This window comes from Zingiber officinale, chromosome 11A, assembly GCF_018446385.1.
Source record: "Zingiber officinale cultivar Zhangliang chromosome 11A, Zo_v1.1, whole genome shotgun sequence".
NCBI classification, from domain to species: Eukaryota; Viridiplantae; Streptophyta; class Magnoliopsida; order Zingiberales; family Zingiberaceae; genus Zingiber; species Zingiber officinale.
The window spans coordinates 56,846,286-56,867,919 of NC_056006.1; the positions used below are offsets into that span (position 1 = coordinate 56,846,286).

The 21,634-nt window shown below is 37.2% G+C and overlaps 1 non-coding gene across 1 annotated transcript; it reads right to left on the reverse strand.

Moving 5' to 3' along the window:
- Positions 1–11,937: 11,937 nt before the first annotated feature.
- LOC122033092 lies at positions 11,938–12,043 on the reverse strand. Its single transcript, XR_006126355.1, has one exon. It is a non-coding gene; the product is annotated as a small nucleolar RNA R71 (small nucleolar RNA).
- Positions 12,044–21,634: the final 9,591 nt, after the last annotated feature.

A 21,634-nucleotide genomic window follows, 5' to 3' on the forward strand; every position in this document is an offset into this window, starting at 1 on the left:
CTCTCGAGTAGGATTTAAAAGGAAGAAAAGAAAGGATGCAAAAGGAATGTCTTACACTCAAGAAGTAGTATCCCTCCTTTGTGACCTTCACTCTTCCTTTGCTCTTGGAACTCACTCAACCACCTTCACCTTCCCCTTGAAACTCATTGCAACAGCAAGAGCAAGGAGGAAGAAAGACAAGGAAGAAGATGATAGCATCAATGCACACATAATGCCACAAAATCAAAACCCCTCCATTGCATTAGTGTGGCCGGCCACACAATGTAACCCCCCCATTAATGTGGCCGGCCACATTAAAACCAAGGGAAGAGTGTAACCCCCATGAGGTGGCATGCCTCATGAGGTGGAGGTGATGTGGCAAGGATGAATCATCATTATGATGTGGCAATACATCAAGTCAAACTTGATGTTTCAACTTTCATTTGGTCAAGTCAAAATTGACCAATTTCTTCCTTGTTGAGTTAAATCCAACCTTTGATTCAAGTCAATTTCAATTTAATGAATCTCAATTCATTAATATAAATTGACTCAATGAATTAAATTTAAATTAGACTCATTCAACAATTGAATCTAATTGAGTCTAACTCAATAAGTCTAATTTGAATCCAATCTTTGGTGCATCATATGAACCTAATCAAATTGGTTCATCATATGAACCTAATCAAATTGGTTCATCATATGAACCCAATCTCCATTCACTTGTTCTTTGTGTGTGACCCAATAGGTTCTTGTAACGTTGGCAATGTTTCTAAACTTCTTTAGAAACATAAGCAATAAGCGGCATCTAGCAATACATCATTGCTACCCAAGTTACAAGAAATGTTGAGATCCAACATCACCTTGTGACTACTAATTGTGACTCCTCACAATATTTGACATTGTCCTTCTATCCTAGACATCTAGATTGATCAATGTGAGGCATAGACCATGTCATCCTCTAATCAATTTAAATCTTGAACTCCAAGTAGACTCACTCGATCAAATGAGCTCAACATCTAATGTTGACTCATTTGGGCATGGCCATGCACTTAGTGGTCTCACTCTATTAAGAATACCGATGTCGCTCCCGTCATATGGGAGGGATAGATCCCATCTACATCACTCACATCCCTCTACATAATTCGTTATATACCCAGTAATCGCCTTTATAGTCCACCCAGTTACGGGTGACGTTTGACGAAACCAAAGTACATAACTCCTTATGTAGGGATCCATGGTGACTTCAGGTCTAAGGACTAATAGTCATACTAAAAGCCACATGAGAAAGTATATGACACTCATATAACGATCCATGAAACTTTCTCATGGCGGGTCATTCAGTATACATTCTCCAATGTATACCCATGTGTCAGCTTGATATCCTATATCCATGACTTGTGAGATCAAGTCATCGAGCTGACCTACATGCTAGTCTTATTGCATTAACATTGTCCCTGAATGTTAATACTCGACTAGGAATGATTTAGAGTAGTGTTCCCTATATCATCTCACTATCGATTCAACTAATCGATTGATATAGGTATGAACCTTCTACTCAAGGACGCTATTATACTTAGTCTATTTGGCACTGATACAAATAAGTATAATAACCAAACAAATGCCTTTATTAATATACAAGAATATGATACAATGAGTCCATACAATCATCAAATGATTGGCTCTAGGGCTCTAACTAACAATCTCCCACTAGCACTAGTGTCAATCAGTATAGGCTCTAAGGCCTAATGACCTAGTGTGACCATCATGCTTTCTCTGTGCCAAAGCCTTGGTCAAGGGATCTACGATGTTAGCCTCTGTAGGTACTCTGCAAATCTTCACATCTCCTCTATCGATAATCTCTCGAATGAGATTGAAGCGCCGTAGTATGTGCTTGGTCCGCTGGTGTGAGCGAGGTTCCTTCGTCTGTGGTATAGCTCCATTGTTGTCATAATAGAGCTCAACCGGGTCAGCGATGCTAGGAATCACTCCAAGTTCAGTGATGAACTTGCGGATCCAAACTGCCTCCTTTGCTGCCTCTGATGCAGCAATATACTCGGCCTCTGTTGTAGAATCAGCTACTGTGTCCTGCTTTGAACTCTTCCAGCTCACAGCACCACCATTTAAGCAAAACACGAACCCTGACTGCGATCGGTAATCATCCTGATCGGTCTGGAAGCTGGCATCACTGTAACCCTTTACAGTTAGCTCATCATTGCCTCCATATATCAAGAAATATTTTTAGTCCTTCGTAAGTACTTAAGAATATTCTTGACCGCTATCTAGTGACGTTCACCAGGATTTGACTAGTACCTGCTCGTCATGCTCAAAGCATACGAGACATCAGGTTGAGTACATAGCATGGCGTACATGATCGATCCTATGACTGAGGCATAAGGGATCTGATCCATGCGGTCTCTCTCCTCTCTAGAAGAGGGACTTTGAGTCTTCGAAAGACTCACGCCATGTGACATCGGCAGAAATCCCTTCTTGGAGTTCTGCATGGCAAACCGAAGTAGTACCTTGTCAATGTATGTACTCTGACTCAAGCCAAGCAATCTCCTAGATCTATCTCTATAGATCTGTATTTCTAGAATACGAGATGCTTCACCTAAGTCCTTCATTGAGAAGCAACTCCCTAGCCAGGTCTTGACAGACTGAAGCATAGGGATGTCCTTCCCAATGAGTAGTATGTCATCCACATACAATATGAGGAAGACAACTATATCCCCTACAACCTTCTTGTAGACACAAGGCTCATCTTCGTTCTTGATGAAACCAAACTGTTTGATTGCATCATCGAATCGAAGATTCCAGCTCCGAGAAGCATGCTTTAGTCCATAAATGGACCTATGCAGCTTGCATACTCTGCTAGTATGCTATGGATCTACAAAACCCTCAGGTTGTGTCATGTACACATCCTCGAGTAGGTTTCCATTCAGAAACGCGGTTTTGACATCCATCTGCCATATCTCATAGTCATGGTAGGCTGCAATAGCAAGCATGATCCGAATAGATTTAAACATCGCTACTGAAGAAAAGGTTTCATCATAGTCAATACCATGAATCTGCTTGAAACCTTTAGCTACCAAGCGACCCTTATAAATAAGTCCATCCATGTCAATCTTTCTCTTAAAGACCCACTTACACCCAATGGGTTTTACCCCTTCAGGTGGATCAACCAAAGTCCATACTTGGTTAGTGTACATGGATTCCATTTCGGATCTCATGGCCTCTAGCCATTTCTCGGAATCTGGTCTCATCACAGCTTCCTGATAGGTGGTAGGCTCATCCTCTATGAGCACAATGTCATCATGGTCAGACAAGAGAAATGAGTATCTCTCAGGCTGACGACGTACCCTATCAGACGTGCGAAGAGGTATGCCTACTTGAGCCGGTTGTTGTTCCTCAACTCCTTGTGGAACAACATCATCCACAACACTTTGTGGTTCCAGTTCAATTTCCATCGAGGCATCAGTGCTATTGTTCGCATCTTGAACTTCTTCAAGATCGAACGTGCTCCCACTAGTCTTTCTAGAAACAAAGTCCCTTTCTAGAAAGACCCCAGTCTTTGCCACAAGCACCTTGTGCTAACTGGGAATGTAGAAGTAATATCCCTTAGTTTCCTTGGGATATCCGATAAAATAGCACTTGTCGGATTTGGGTCCTAACTTGTCTGAGACTTGACGTCGAACATAAGCCTCACAACCCCAAATCCTCATGAAAGACACCTGGGCATCTTTCCCAGTCCATATCCTATATGACGTCTTTATCACGGCCTTGGATGGAACTCGTTTGAGTATAAAAGCTGCCGTGTCTAGAGCATAGCCCCAAAGGAATGTCGGAAGATCTATGTGACTCATCATAGACCGTACCATATCTAATAAGGTACGATTCCTCCTTTCGGACACACCATTCCACTGTGGTGTTCCAGAAGGAGTGAGTTGGGATAGAATCCCACACTCAGCTAAATAGTCACAAAACTCATGGCTTAAGTATTCACCACCTCAATCTGATCGAAGTATTTTAATACTCTTGCCAAGCTGGTTCTGTACTTCATTCTTGAATTCTTTAAACTTTTCAAAGGATTCGGATTTATGTGTCATCAAGTACATATAACCATATCTACTGAAGTCATCAGTAAATGTGATGAAGTATCTATAACCGCCTCTAGCAGCGACATTGAAAGGGCCACATACATCACTATGTATGAGTCCTAAAAAATCAGTCGCTCTCTCGCTGTGCCCACTAAAGGGAGTCTTGGTCATCTTGCCTCATAGGCATGACTCGCATATCTCATATGATTCAAAATCAAATGAGTCCAGCAAACGATCCTTATGGAGCTGGGATAAGCGCTTGTCATTTATATGACCTAAGCGACAGTGCCAAAGGTAGGTTTGGTTCATGTCATTAGACTTGGTATTTACGTTATAGATAGGGCTCTCGAGGTCTAGAATATAGAGTCCATTTATCAGAGGTGCACTACAATAGAACATATCGTTTAAATAGACAGAACAACATTTGTTCTTTATTATAAACGAAAATCCTTTCTTGTCCAAACAAGAAACTGAAATTATGTTCTTAGTCAAGGCAGGCACATAACAACAATCATCTAATTCTAGTATAAGCCCAGAGGGAAGAGATAGATGATAAGTTCCTACAGCAATAGCAGCAACTCGTGCTCCATTGCCTACTCGTAGGTCTATCTCACCCTTTGTCAATGCCCTGCTATTCCTCAGTGCTTGTACATTAGTACAAATATGCGAAGCACATCCGGTATCTAATACCCACGATGAAGGAATAGAGAGGTTGACTTCTATAACATGTATACCTGAAGTAGAAATCTTATTTCTCTTCTTCTTAAGATCTTCCAGGTATTCTTTGGAGTTCCTCTTCCAGTGCCTTGCTTGTCCTTGATATAGGTGACAAAGATGTTCAACCATATCGTAAGCGCCCATCAACTCGTGTTGCTTCTGAAGCTCAGAGTTCATGGTCGCGAGCATTAGACAGGACACATCTAATGTGTCGTCTTGATGCTTCTTGTAAGCATCCCGGTCAGCTCGCGTGGCAGTTGCAAGAGGAGCCTCCGGAATGGGCTGCTCCAGAACGTACAGTTTACGTTCCTGAGTGACAACTATTCTCAGGTTCCTGTACCAGTCCAAGAAATTTGCTCCGTTGAGCTTGTCCTTCTCAAGGACAGATCGCAGGGAGAAGGAATTCGTGTTCGACGTCATGGTTATCTACAACAGAAAATTTGCAGAAATAAATATCATATTCTTTTAAAATCATTTAATTAGGCATTTAATTAAATGATGCTCCCACTGAATTCTATAATTCTTGTGGGACAAGATCCACATCATACTAACCCTTGAGTTAGCTTTGGATAATACGCCCAAGGCTTAGTATGATCGGTAGGTAACGATTACCAATTACATCTCTATGCAACTCTTGTTTATAAAATCAATATCCGCATTTATATTAAAACTCGAGTTAGCTTTGGCTAATACGCCCGAGAGTTAATATAGATGTGATTTTGACCTTATTTTCTCCAACCGTTGGAAGAATGCCTATAGTTGACTCGATCCAACCGAGTAACTAGGAATACTCAATCTAATTGAGTTTGTATTCACCCATGCGTTGATAGGCGGGACCAAGATTGTCCCTCCGTACCCTACCAAGATAATATGTATTGCTCTGCTTTGGCAGATTCAACAATACATGTGATCGAGGTAGTGATAGGTATCACGGCACGGTTAGGCATTAGAGTTGAGTCGATTGAGATCTAATCTAATCGAAAAGGATGCATCTTGTGCACGACTTAGATCTAATCTAATCGCAAGGGTGCATCAGGTGCACGACTTAGATCTAATCTAATCGTAAGGCACTAATTAATTAACTACTTATTAAATATGCATCACATACACAAGAAATTAATTAATCTATTTGTGATTTAGTCATGGCCCTACTACGATCTTCTCAAGCCAATGAGAAGATCGATTGGTCAACCTAGGGTCAACAGCTTCTCCAAGCTCCTCCCTTTGACCACCTTGTGTTGCTCGTGCCCGCCTCGGAACTCCGTCTCGTGTGGACCCTCCACCGCTCCAATTTGTACATTACAATTTGAAACTCGAGTTACATTCAAGTCTAAATCTAATTTACAACAAGAATATAAGAGAAGGCACGACGCGCAGGTCGCGAATATAATACAACACTCGCAAACACGTAACAGCACGCAGGCCGTATTATGAATTACAACACAATCCAATCACATTGGGTTTTTGGGCCATGACTATCACAAAATTAATATATAATTCAAAATTATATATTTTCATAATTTTCTGTAATTTTAAAATTAATTTTTACAATTTTTATGAGTAAAATTTCCCGGCAGACCCGTTTAGCGGTTTCGAGCGCAATCGCAGAACGGATCCCCTTGCGGGGCCAGGGGCAGCGCCCCTACCCACGATCTAACCATCGCGAGGGTTCCTTTGCGATCCAACAGCACCTAAACCCGCTGTCCCAAAACGATTTGGGCCAGACATTGCCGTTTCGGAAAAATCTTCTCGGCGGGTTCGTTTTTAGCGATTTCGGGTGCAATCGCGGAGTAAATCCCCTTGCGGGGTTAGGGGCAGTACCCCTACCCACGATCTAACCATCGCGAGTTGCTCCTAAGCGATCTAATGGCATCCAAGCCCGCTGTCCCAAAAACTTTTGGGGCGAAACGAAGCCGTTTTGGAAAAATCTTTCCGGTAGCCGAAGCCTACAAGCGACTAAACACTTGTGCTTCGATTACTCGAGAAAAATACTCATAAAAATCCAAAAATCATAATTTTACAGAAAATTACAGAAACTTTAGTTTTCATAAAACCAAAAAACAAACTCGTACTCGCCTTGCACGTGGCTCTGATACCACTGTTGGGTTCTTCGGGCCGTGAAAACCGCTTTTCGCGTCGCGGAAACCCCGAATCACCCAAGGCCAACGGATCTGTGCAAGGAAAAACCGAATGAACTTACGAGTACGAGTTTCAAAATTTTAGATCTACTCCTAGATCTATGTGTTGAGAACTTTTACTTTGAAGCGTGCCCTCGCAAAATTCCCGCTCGTCCAAGGTACGTGTCGGATCTCCAAAGTAGCAAGGTTGATACTTCTCTAGTGATATCCACACGAACAAGGAGTACTCTCTAGCACTCAAGGATGGAGAAGAGAGCCCCAAGTGTGCTAGCACTTTCTAGGGCTCTCGAGTAGGATTTAAAAGGAAGAAAAGAAAGGATGCAAAAGGAATGTCTTACACTCAAGAAGTAGTATCCCTCCTTTGTGACCTTCACTCTTCCTTTGCTCTTGGAACTCACTCAACCACCTTCACCTTCCCCTTGAAACTCATGGCAACAGCAAGAGCAAGGAGGAAGAAAGACAAGGAAGAAGATGATAGCATCAATGCACACATAATGCCACAAAATCAAAACCCCTCCATTGCATTAGTGTGGACGGCCACACAATGTAACCCCCCCATTAATGTGGCCGGCCACATTAAAACCAAGGGAAGAGTGTAACCCCCATGAGGTGGCATGCCTCATGAGGTGGAGGTGATGTGGCAAGGATGAATCATCCTTATGATGTGGCAATACATCAAATCAAACTTGATGTTTCAACTTTCATTTGGTCAAGTCAAAATTGACCAATTTCTTCCTTGTTGAGTTAAATCCAACCTTTGATTCAAGTCAATTTCAATTTAATGAATCTCAATTCATTAATATAAATTGACTCAATGAATCAAATTTAAATTAGACTCATTCAACAATTGAATCTAATTGAGTCTAACTCAATAAGTCTAATTTGAATCCAATCTTTGGTGCATCATATGAACATAATCAAATTGGTTCATCATATGAACCCAATCTCCATCCACTTGTTCTTTGTGTGTGACCCAACAGGTTCTTGTAACGTTGGCAATGTTTCTAAACTTCTTTAGAAACATAAGCAATGAGTGACATCTAGCAATACATCATTGCTACCCAACTTACAAGAAATGTTGAGATCCAACATCACCTTGTGACTACTAATTGTGACTTCTCACAATATGTGACATTGTCCTTCTATCCTAGACATCTAGATTGATCAATGTGAGGCATAGACCGTGTCATCCTCTAATCAATCTAAATCTTGAACTCCAAGTAGACTCACTCGATCAAATGAGCTCAACATCTAATGTTTACTCATTTGGGCATGGCCATGCACTTAGTGGTCTCACTCTATCAAGAATACCGATGTCGCTCCCGTCATATGGGAGGGATAGATCCCATCTACATGACTCACATCCCTCTACATAATTTGTTATATACCCAGTAATCGCCTTTATAGTCAACTCAGTTACGGGTGGCGTTTGACGAAACCAAAGTACATAACTCCTTATGTAGGGATCCATGGTGACTTCAGGTCTAAGGACTAATAGTCATACTAACAGCCACATGAGAAAGTATATGACACTCATATAACGATCCATGATACTTTCTCATGGCGGGTCATTCAGTATACATTCTCCAATGTATACCCATGTGTCAGCTTGATATCTCTATATCCATGACTTGTGAGATCAAGTCATCGAGCTGACCTACATGCTAGTCTTATTGCATTAACATTGTCCCTGAATGTTAATATTCGACTAGGAATGATTTAGAGTAGTGTTCCCTATATCATCTCACTATCGATTCAACTAATCGATTGATATAGGTATGAACCTTCTACTCAAGGACGCTATTATACTTAGTCTATTTGGCACTAATACAAATAAGTATAATAACCAAACAAATGTCTTTATTAATATACAAGAATATGATACAATGAGTCCATACAATCATCAAATGATTGACTCTAGGGCACTAACTAACACATACTAAGTCTTGGGCGTTTTAGCTAAAGCTAACTCAGGGCATAGTATGATGTGGATTTTGTCTCACATGAATTATAGAATTTAGTGGGAGCATCATTTAATTAAAGGCCTAATTAGATGATTAATTGGAATATGATATTTATTTTCCTGTATTTTTCTGTTGTAGATTACCATGACGTCAAATACGAACTCTTTCTCCCTGCGTTCTGTCCTTGAGAAGGACAAGCTCAACAGAGCTAATTTCCTAGACTGGTACAGAAATCTGAGAATAGTTCTCACTCAAGAAAAAAAATTGTACATCCTGGAGCAGCCCATTCCCGAGGCACCTCCTACCACTGCCACGCGAGATGATCGTAATGCTTACAAGAAGCATTAAGATAACGCATTAGATGTGTCATGTCTCATGCTCGCGACCATGAACTCTAAGCTTCAGAAGCAACACGAGTTGATGGACGCTTATGATATGGTGATGTGCATAGATTTTATATACTTTTATGCATGTTTTGACACACATTTACATACTTTGAGCTTGCTTGATCTATGCATTTTTATACTTCCAGCTTTTCTTTTAGCATATTTACTCTTTTTGTACGGAGATCTACTTTTTGTGTATTTTTTGTACACAGTAGTCAAATTTGGTGAAGATTCTACATTCTTGGACAAACTTATGAGCTAAGCATTGGAGAAAGCACTTGCTCGTGTGCTACACACGGCTCTGCCTGAGTGGAGTGCTCTAGCCGTGTGGTCAACCAGGAGAAACAGACAAGGAACTTGGCCAAGCCGTGTGAACCTCACATGGCCGTGCCAAGTTTTGAAGTAAATCAGAGTTCAATCCTTATATGGCCGTGTGGATCTACAAGGCCGTGTAAGGTTTCCAGAGACCAAGAAGACCCTGGCCGTGTGCATCACACGACCGTGCAGGGTTCCTAGCGCTTAAAAGTGTTCTGGTCGTGTGCACCACACGGTCGTGCCAGGTTTCTAGAAGCTGGGGCAGTCCAGGCCGTGTGGATCTACACGGCCGTGCTTGGAGGTCTTGATGGGTGTTGTCCACGGCCGTGTACACCACACGACCGTGTATGGATGGCAAAGAGGGGAAAGGCTCTGGCCGTGTGAACCTCACACGGCCATGCATCGAGGCTGTGTGGCGCTCGAAAGCCCCCTCTATTTAAAGCCTCTTTGAAGATTTGAAAGGGGATCTTCTCCCCTTTGGGAGAAAGCAAGATTTGGTGGATTCCTCCCATTCTTGGGAGGATTTTTGGGTGATCTAAAGGGAGATCTTGGTGAATTCGCCTCCGGGAGCGAGGATTGGATCCAAAGATGGAGCTAAATTGTAGATAAGTTTTCTTTCTCTCCTCTTCTTGGATTGGGATTGAAGAAATGCTTATAATCTTCTTATCTTTGGTTTTCTTTCTTCGTTTTATGGAGTAGATCTTTTTGTTCTAGGATGGAGGGAGTATTTGCGAGATAAATTGATGTAAACTCTTGTGGATTTGCCATTTCTTTGTTTCTATGATGTTGCCTAGTTTGTAGATTGGATCTTGAATGATTAATTGTGATTAGGTCTTAATTCTCATTCTTGATTGATTATTTGGATATCTTATAGACATTGTAGAGATTAACTCTCACTCGATTTTCCGAGGGATCCATGTGACAGGTGCAAGCCCGTGTAAGGATGTTTGAGGGATAACCTTGAAGGTGAAATGAGAATATTCAAGAGGGTAGGATAGATTTTATGATTCAATCCTTGCATCTTTATGAGTTAAGAAGCTATGAACTTCTATGTTGATATCCGAGGGAAGCATAGTAATAGGTGCAATCTTGTGTAAGGACAACGTAGGTTCATATCTAATTGATCACATTTAGGTATATTTTTCAGTCCTAAGCCGGTTATCTATTGCAAGAGAGAACCAACAACCTTCTACTAATATTAGACAATTGAGAAACAAGAATTGGTAAACCATATACATTCAAGAGATCTTACAGAGAAACCAAAACTCCTAGAGCCTCCCTTTATCATAACTCAAACCCCAAACTCTTGTTTGTTAATCTTTCATTTTTAGATTTGTTTTTCATCTTTAGCATTTGAAACCAATTGATTAGTTGTTTAGCTAATTCGCTTTGAGATATTTCTAGTGTTTATTCTAGTCCTTGTGGATATGATAATCTTTTATATTACTTGCGACATTTCCGTACACTTGCGGAACGTAACAAGTTTTTGGCGCCATTGTCGGGGACTGCGATATAACATTAGAGATTATCAATTGAGTTAGACTAAACATAACTTTTCTTTCTTTCTTTTGATTTGCATAGTTATAACTAATTGTTAGAATTCTGTTTTCATAAATTTTTCCTTTCTTGAATAACATTCTTGACAATTCTTTTTGTTGCAATTCTAATTCTAATTCTAACTTTGCATTCTTGATTTCTAGCACTCTAATCTAACTTTTCTTTGTTTTCTCTTTTGATCTAGTTTCTTTCTTCTTTTCTTTTGTAAACATATCTTGCAATTTTTAGCATATGAATTATTCTAGACATTTTTCTTTTTTCTTTTATCTTTTCTTTCTTGTTTTCATTATGCACTTTCTTTCTTGCAATTTAAATTCTGTATTTTCTTTCTTTCTTTTCATATTGTATTTTATTTCTTGTCTTCGATTATTCAATTTATAATTTTTTTTCTCTTGAATATCCATGAGCACTAACTTGTCAAGCAGGCCCATGAGAAATTTTTCAACACCCTTTTCTGCAAGATTTTTATCTCCCATTGTGCAACCTCAAATTAAAGCAGAAAGTTTCCAACTAGACCCAGAGTTAATTTTTATGATACAAGGTCATAAATTTGGAGGAGAAGTATCAGAAAGTCCTTATTTGCATCTTGAAACATTTTTAGAGATTTGTGATATGGTGAAATGTGAAGGAGTGTCAGCAGATGCAGTTCGATTGATGGCATTTCCTTTCAGTATCAAGGATAAAGCAAGGACTTGGTTATATTCTCTCCATCCTCAAAGAATTACAAGTTGGGAACAATTGGAGAAGCAATTTCTGAATCATTTTTTCCCTCCAAGTAGAACAGTGTATATGAGGAATTACATAACAAATTTTTCTCAGGCATATGGAGAATCATTATTTGAAGCATGAGATAGATTCAATAGTCTTCAAAGACCGTGCCCTCATCATTGTTTTGAAAAATGGTTGATTTTGCACATATTCTATAGGGGAATTTCTTTCTCAGACAAGAGTTTATTGGATTCATCAGTTGGAGGTTCTTTTATGGACAAAAGTGTAGATGAAGCTTATTCATTAATTGATCAAGTGACATTGAACCTCCATGAATGCTCCAACAAAAGTTGGATGGAATTTCCCTCAGATATTCAAGAAGTGCAAGCCATAAATGTAAGAGAGCCTGTCAAACAAAATGAAGTTCAACCACCTAAAAATGTTGAAATTCACAAGTCACAGAGTGAGGAGTTCAAACATTTGGGGGCAAAGCTTGATAGTATTGTATCAAAATGGTTTAAAGAAGATCCCCCTCCTACACAGTCAAGATCCAATGAAAAGTGTGATGATGTTGGGTTGAGAAGTGGCAAAAATCATGAAGAACTTCTGAAGAATGACATGTTTAGAATTGAGGAGAAGAATAATAGAAGATCACAAGAACTCGGTTCCATTTCTCTAGGAAGTTCCCAAAGGCCACAAGTACCTTTCCCTCAACGATTAATCACACCAACACTAGATAAGCAAGTTGGACCTCCTCCAAAAGCTCAAAGGGAATTTGGGAAAAAGGAAGTGCGCGCGGTGTTTTCAAACCTCTGATCAATTGAATGATTCAATCGAAGAATTGCCTGAAAATTTTTGCGAATCATCGAAAGAGTTTTTTATATTAGAAAATCAATTGTCAAACTTATCCTGCAAATTTGAAATATTATCGAAAGAGTTCTTCGAATTTCAAAATATCTTAACAAAAGAATTTTGCAAGTTGGAAACTTTGCTAAAAAACATTTGTGAATCACAAAGAAGTTTTTCGAAAGAATTATGCAACTTAGAAATATTATCGAAAACTTTTTCTGGTCCTAAAAATTTGGAATTACAAATTACTTTATTGAAAAAGTTTTATGAATTAGAAATTGATTCATCGAAAAATATTTTCGGATTAAGAAATCTATTATTAAAAGATTCCTGCAAATTCTTATTGTTAAAAAATTCTGGCAAATTAGAAAAAATTCTTTCAAACGAATTTTGCACATTGCCGAAAGATTTTTTTACATTATTGAGGAATTTTATCAAGTTAGAATTTATGCTATTTGAATATTTTTGTGAAGTTGAAATTCAAAAAATAATAGAAATTAACATGATACAAATTGTTGCATGTTTAATATTTGTGGCTTTAAATTTGAAACAGTGTGATTTAAGAAGTTTTGATAAATTAAAATGGAAATTTAAATCCTGTTGATAAAGAGCATTAGAACAACAATTAAATAAATGCAAAGAAATTTATTTTTATGTTATCAATTCTGATAAATTTTCTTGCATAAATATTTGGGCTTAGAATGATTTTTTTTTGTGAAAATTATTGCAAAATTTTCAAAGATTCTCGAAATTGCTCTTAATGACTTAGAAATTTTTTTGATTTGATTTAGAGATATTTTTTTCTAAGTCTTTAACCCTTAGATTGTTTTTTTTTTAAACCCCATTTTTATTGTGATCAAAGGGGGAGAAGAGAAAGTATAAGTCTCGGGGGAGGTAGAAATATTGAAAATTAAATTTTTTTTTGAAATCTAATTTTTTCTACCCTTTTGCACTTAAATTGCAAATTAAGTTAATTGACTTAATTTTATTTTATATCTGTGTTGACCCTAGCTTAACTTGGGTTGATCACACCAAAAAGGGGGAGATTGTTGGAACCCCAAGGTTGTTTTGGTGTGATCAACAAGTTAAGTTAGGTCCTGCGTTGTATTTAACCTTGTGTCTAAGTGTGCAGGAGCTTAGGAGCACAGGTACTCCAGCGGAAGACGCAGCTAGCGAGAAGGACGGCACGCGGTGCGTCCGAGGGACGAGGTGCTGCGGAAGAGTACACCGGCGGACGAGAAGGAAGTGCGCGCGGTGTTTTCGAGGTACGAAAGCCGGAGCGGAAGATTGTATTTAACCACCTAACCCTCCTCCCCCTTTGGCATTCATCAAAAAATGAACAAAGGTAAACAATCATAGTGAAGAGTTACTGTAACAGGTAATCAAATTTTGAAAGATATGTAGGTTTGGTTCAAAATTTGAAAGATAAAAGTGCAATTTTTAACACCAAGTTAAAAAATTGTCAAGTTGACTTGGGGGAGACAAGTAGTTTTGAAAAGTTTAAAGTTAATCAAGTTTAACTCTCAAGCGTGTGGAAATTTTCAAAATAGGTTTTTCAAATTTTTATCTATTTTTCAGAAAGGTAAGTTTTTCAACTTTGATTTTTCAAACAAAAAAATTTTTTTGTCAAAAATTAATTTTTAAGGCTAATTTGATAAGAACTAAATTTTGAAATAGTTAACTTTTCAAATCAGGTTTGAAAATCAGGTGGGATTAAACTTTCACATTTTTCAAATATTTAGTTAAATTTAACTTTTTGTAAATCAATGTTCAAACATATGTTAGGTTTTAAAAAGCATTTTTCAAACACACAAAATTTGAGTTAATTCTCCCCCTGAACTTGATACTTAACTCTAACCAGCTGTCTAACCAATTAGGTACTAACTAACTATCAGAAGATAGTAGCTTTCACTTGGTTAGTCAGATTAAGTTAATTATAACCAGTCAGTGTTTGACTTGACTGATGAACTTTAATCTGATTAATATCTGAATTGTATTTAACGTCCAGACTTATGCTGATGCACTGGAATAAGCATCTTAAGTCTAGACAGTTGGCCTATGCATCTCACCACTTTCTATGTTTATCAAACACAAGCAAGGTAAACCTAAGGTGTTGGTGAAATGCTCAAGAACTAGACCTATGGGTACATGCTTTCTAAGGATTCAAAACTAGTCTAAGAAGAAAAAAAAATTGAGAAGACAAATTCTAATAAGATGTTAGAGAGGGGAAGTATTTTATTTACCGAGGAGCCATCGAAAAATACAGATTTGACGACCTCGGTTGAATCGCAACAGCGTCTTCACCGCAAGAAAATTTTGATTTAGAGTACTTTCGCACTGAGGTTCAAAGGGAACCTTGGCAAAAGTGAGAATTGGTGGGGCAAAGGTTGGGGGCGCCAGCTGCCCCTTATTTATAGGGGACTCCGGGCGCCCGGATTCCTTCCGGGCGCCCGGGGTTGCTAAGGCGGGGCGCCCGTATCCCCTTCCGGGCGCCCCGGAGGGGAATACCAAGGGCGCCCGCCCCTGGTTTTTGACTTTTTTTTTTTTTTTTTTGTGGAAATTAGGTTTGAAGTTAAGTTTAAAGGTTCAAATTAAGTTTAAAAATAAAATTTCTGAAAATAAAATTTAGTTTTAGAATTAAAATTGTGAAAATAATTTTTAAGTTTAAAATTAAAATTTTGAAATTAATTTAAAAGTTAAAATTAAAAATTGAAATTAATTTTTAAGCTAAAAATTTTGAAATATTTTTTTTTTAAAGTTAAAAATTAAAATTTTGAAATTAATTTTTAAGTTTAATATTAAAATTTTGAAATTAATTTTTTTAAGTTAAAATTTAAATTAATTTTTAAGTTAAAAATTAAAATTTTGAAATTAATTTTTAAGTTAAAATTAAAATATTGAAAATAATTTTTTTTAAGTTTCAAATTTAAAAATTTTGAAATTAATTTTTAAGTTTAAAATTAAAATTTTGAAATTAATTTTTAAGTTAAAAATTTTGAAATTAAGATTAAAAATTTTGAAATTAATTTGTAAGTTTAAAATTAAAATTTTGAAATTAATTTTTTAAGATAAAAATTAAAATTTTGAAATTAATTTTTAAGTTAAAATAAAAAATTTTGAAATTAATTTTTAAAATTTTAAATTAATTTTTAAGTTGAAATTAAAAATTTTGAAATTAATTTTTAAATTTAAAATTAAAATTTTGAAATTAATTTTTTAAGTTAAAAATTAAAATTATGAAATTAATTTTTAAGTTAAAATTAAAAATTTTGAAATTAATTTTTAAGTTTAAAATTAAAATTTTGAAATTAATTTTTTAAGTTGAAATTAAAAATTTTGAAATTAATTTTTAAGTTTAAAATTAAAATTTTGAAATTAATTTTTAAGTTAAAATTAAAAATTTTGAAATTAATTTTTAAGTTAAAAATTAAAATTTTGAAATTAATTTTTAAGTTAAAATTAAAAATTTTGAAATTAATTTTTAAGTTAAAAATTAAAATTTTGAAATTAATTTTTAAGTTTAAAATTAAAATTTTGAAATTAATTTTTAAGTTAAAATTAAAAATTTTGAAATTAATTTTTAAGTTTAAAATTAACATTTTGAAATTAAGTTAAAATTAAAAATTTGAAATTAATTTTTAAGTTTAACATTAAAATTTTGAAATTAATTTTTAAGTTATAATTAAAAATTTTGAAATTAATTTTTTAAGTTTAAAATTAAAAATTTTGAAATTAATTTTTAAGTTAAAATTAAAATTTTCAAATTAATTTTTTAAGTTTAAAATTAAAAATTTTGAAATTAATTTTTTAAGTTTAAAATTAAAAATTTTGAAATTAATTTAAAAAAAAAATTTGAAATTAAAATTTAAGCCTTATTCATCTCACCCGATCTATATTATCAATCAGGGAATCTTATGATTTTGTGAGATGAAATTGATTTGATTACAGACTTTTGGTTTAACTTGTGTTAGATTCAGACTTAGCTTTGGTTTCCACAAATAGGCATTCTTCGGATAAACTTCTAAGCTTGGTGAGTCACAAGGACATCATTAGAAGTAACCAACCTTTCAAGGTTTTCCGAATAGTCCTATCCACGGAACTTAGTACTAAATCTTGGTCTAACTGGTTAGGATTCGTTTAAGGGTAGCTTTGGTCAGTTCCACTTGGCCAAATGCACCAGATCGAAGCCATATCTTTCTAGACATGCGATGCCCAAGCTTCCCTAACGTACTATCATCCAAAAATTTCACCAGTACCATGATTCAAGTTAAACTTGGTCTCTTTTTAACAAATCCTAATTACCCTGCCGGGTTAGTTAGTTTCGGAGGTGCCAGCTATTCAGGAGCCTCCCCCTGAATTATTGGCCATTAATTTAGATTTTGGTTTTAGGCTTGTGTCGATTCTTTTTATAGTTATAGTTAACTTGGTGATAATTTTGTTGTTTTTAAAATTGTTTAGATTTTGAATTTGATTTAGATTTGTATTTTGGATTTTGGTTTGGTTTATTTAATTTTATATAATGTATTTTTTCTTTAGGTATATAATATTGATTAAGTCCTACTTGCGTGGTCAAACACGCTTTCGGAACCCAAGCTAGATTGGTTGACTTGTATTGGGTTATTAATGATTTGAAGGTTTTATTATAACATGCTTTTTGATTATTTAGGATTAAGTCTAAATTTTTTGATCTTGTTGTGAATTTTTCTAACATCTCTTTTAAATTGTTTATTTCATTTTTTAATGATAAATTCTCTTCTCAAGTGTAAGATCTTGAGTTGGATTCGAATTCTTTAATTGTTCCTTGAGGTTTTGATTTTCCTCAAGAAATGATTTGTTTTCATTTTCTAATTTAGTTAATTTACTATTTAAACAGGAAATAAACAATTTAAAAGCATGTTTTGATATAAAATTAATTTTTAAAAACTAAAAATTAATTGTAAAAAAATGATGCTGGAGCATCATGGTTTACAATTTTAATTCTAAAACTAAATTTTATTTTTAAACTTAATTTCAACCTTTAAACTTAACTCCAAACCTAATTTCCAAAAAAAAAAAAAAAAGTCAAAAACCAGGGGCGGGCGCCCCTGGTATTCCCCTCCGGGGCGCCCGGAAGGGGATCCGGGCGCCCCGCCCTAGCAACCCCGGGCGCCCGGAGTCCCCTATAAATAAGGGGCAGCAGGCGCCCCCAACCTTTGCCCCACCAATTCTCACTTTTGCCAAGGTTCACTTTGAACCTCAGTGCGAAAGTACTCTAAATCAAAATTTTCTTGCGGTGAAGACGCTGTTGCGATTCAACCGAGGTCGTCAAATCTATATTTTTCGATGGCTCCTCGATAAATAAAATACTTCCCCTCTCTAAAATCTTATTAGAATTTGTCTTCCCAATTTTTTTAGAATATTCTTTTATTTATATACAGTAGGAAACGAACAAATACTGGTGCTGGACCCTCCAATGCTAGTACAGACCCTAGGTTTCCCACAGACGAACTTAGGATTAAGTTTGAGTCCACCATTTATAAGACCATTAGGACTACCTGCATAGATAGATCGTTCTTTCTAAGGTCATGTCCCTCTGCTTTAGAGGTTATAGGCCACTATAACTTAAGGAACCTTGTCGAATGTACCAGTCCAATAAACATAAGTCTGTGTGCCGAATTTTGCAATAACCTAGTAAAAATAGACGATCTCACCTATACCACTAGGGCAGCAGGCACTGATATCGTATTTTCCCCTACGACTATCCGAGAGTTTTTAGAGTTGCGTCCATCTACTTGCTCCTTTTTGTGCTATCCTCCGAGGGATCTACCGTTCGAAGATCCCTACTCACATATTACTCTCGATACGATTTATTCGTATTTTTTCGGGGGAGAGAGAGATCCCACGGTGACACAGTTTAGGTCAGTAGAACTTCGAGTCCAGGACTACGCTCTTTATAGGGTTGTAGTCCTTTGCATTTTACCACTGACTACTCGGGACATCGCTGTGATGCGCCCATTCCATTCGTTCTTACTTTATGCCCTGATTCATAGGTTAGACATTGACATCAGCCTACATATCTTCTCCACCATCATCTATTCAGCTGGATTTGTGATTGACAGTCGAGTCCATATACCATTTGGTCACATTCTGACAGCCTATATGTCCTCGTTGCACATTGATGTCACTAGGGGAGATGTTGCCCATATGACCGAGTTCGATGTTATAGCCGCTCGGAACTTTTCCCTAGCCGGCATCCATATAGATAGAGATGACGGGACTATGTCTTGGCGGAGGGGGGCACAGCACCAGCCCGATCCAGACGCACAGGTGGACGAGTTCATGCTCGCACTATTTCCAGAGGAAGCCGCACCGGCTCCACCACCACCCCCACCTCTAGCACCACGACACGCTCCCCACACTCTAGCCGACCGTATGACCGGACTAGAGAGAGCTATGGCGAGTCTCCAGCAGGAGATCTCTGATTTTCATCGGGACATACGGCGAGAGGTTGCCGAGTTACGAGCTGCCGGAGACACCCGACACACTGAGCTGATGGCACTTCTTCGATCCTTGGGATCTGGACCACCCCCTTCATCATCTCAGTAGCCATAGTGATGACCTACTTCTGTAGCTACACTACTTGTAAAATATTTTGGATTTATCTAGTGGCATTTCAAACTTACATTGAATATGTTCTATCTTAATAGGCTAGGATCTTTCAAAAATACTTTCAAAAATGATTTTACCAACTTATAGGCTAAACTTGTTTGTTTTCAAACTTTCCATTTTCAAACTTATAGGCTATGACTCACCCTACTCCCGCTACTCCCACTGTGGATAAATCAACCACTTCTAAAATCCAAAATCCACTATCAATAAATCCTCCAACACCTGTATAGATCGCTCAAACGATCCATCAGTATGAGATGAAAATCTATACTAAAGTGAAACTCCTAATCCAAAGTCTGTTGTAACCATAATCAAAACCATGACATAAAATCACTGATCTCCATCCAAAACAACACTCAGAGATACATCATCCAGTCTGGAAATCCCTCTAGAGTATAATCTTGCTACTCAATCCAAAAGAATCCGCCTTACTAATCGACAGCTAGGGATCCAAGTTGTCATCCAATAATGACTATCCAAACTATCATATCCTCTCTATGTCCTGGATAATCCCACAATAGAATCCGTCAAAACATGCTCCCAACTCCACTCTAGTATTCAAATCAACGGAGATAATCCTGCTAATCTCTGATATTCAGCCTCCACGTGCTGACACATTAGACATCAAGCTACAACATCTGCGATATCTTCCTTCATGTCGTTCCACTAATAAGAGTGCTCCAATGTCTCCACACATCAGGTGTCACTCGAATGTATCGCAAATCCAGATCAAGGTGTTTCCTGCAGTAACTCCTCCCGGATAAGAAGTGACTCGAAAACACACACAATCTCCCATAGAGATCTATAAATCTCATTCCCATCACACGATAATTCGATATACTGGCATGAGACTACTCTGCTTATACCATATCGGAACTACACCAACTCCCAGATACGATACATTTGTGTAGAGTTCAAATCCGTCTACACTAGAAAGCATAACTAAGACGGTGCAGTTATCTAAACTGATCTCACAAACATCTATCCAGGAAAATTCCATACTCTTCCTAGACAATCCGGTCAACTGCGTAAATGCTGGAGAAAACCCTCAATCAATCTCTAGTAATATCCAGCCAAACTAAAGGAAGCTGCGAGTCTCTGGTATAAACTACGACTACTTCCAACTGGTAACAACTTCTAATTCCCATGGATCCACTAATATCTCTCTACTAAAGACAACGCGTCCCAGAAATCTCGCAGAAGACAATCACAATACGTACTACTAACTTCACATATAGATGTTCACGTCGAAACATCTCTAGAACTATGCGGAGCTAATGTACGTGATCCAACTCGGATCGAAAATAGATCACAACATCAACAATGGAGACAATGAAAACAGATCTAAACACCCTAATAATACCAAATACATCGAGTCCATGAAAACATGATGTCTAGGATACTGTAAGCCTAACCGATAAAACCATAGACTCTTAATATCCGTACAATGAGTACACTCAACCGTAAGATCTCCAACAGCAAACCTATGATCGAATCACCAACTACAAATCACTAAATCCATAAATATCACACAAGTGCTACTCCTCATGTCTCTATCAACCTCAAACACCAAATAGTAGACCATCAAACCAAATATCCACCAATAGATCATCAAAAGGTAACCTATCACCACATCTGATCTCCCAATATCCACCAAACTCCAATCATCCTCAACATCAATCAATCATACCAGATAGTTCTCTAAACAAAGATAGAGTAAAAGAAAAGCATCCAACCTTCAACACCCACTACTAACCAACTAAACGTATCCATAAAGTCTGCCAAATCTCACCATCTCAATCCTCTCTGAAAATCGAATATCTACAGTAGAGGAATGTAAATCCAAAGTCAAAGTGTCCCACAACCTGCTGACTAAGAGTCTACCCATCTAGAAAGTATCTCCACAACTCTCATCAACATCCTATATATGTCCCTCGATAAATATCGATGAAAGGTTAAACCCTCTAATATGAGATATAGACTACAAGATCTGATAAAATGATCACGTGGTCAAGGTCTTGAGCCACCTGATTGGGACAATGTTAGCTGAGTCGTCTAACCATTGTCTTGTACCCCATCATACTGTGATTGCTCCACCCTGAGGGTCAGCAACCTCCAGTATCGAGCAATGAACACAAGGATAGAGGAACACTATAATCAAATAGATGATCAAAATATCCATCAATCCACGCTCTACCCCTCGAAGATCATCATCTGAAATTATACCTAGTTATGATCAGAACTCCTAGGTATTACTCAACTAATACCCCTACCTCTGT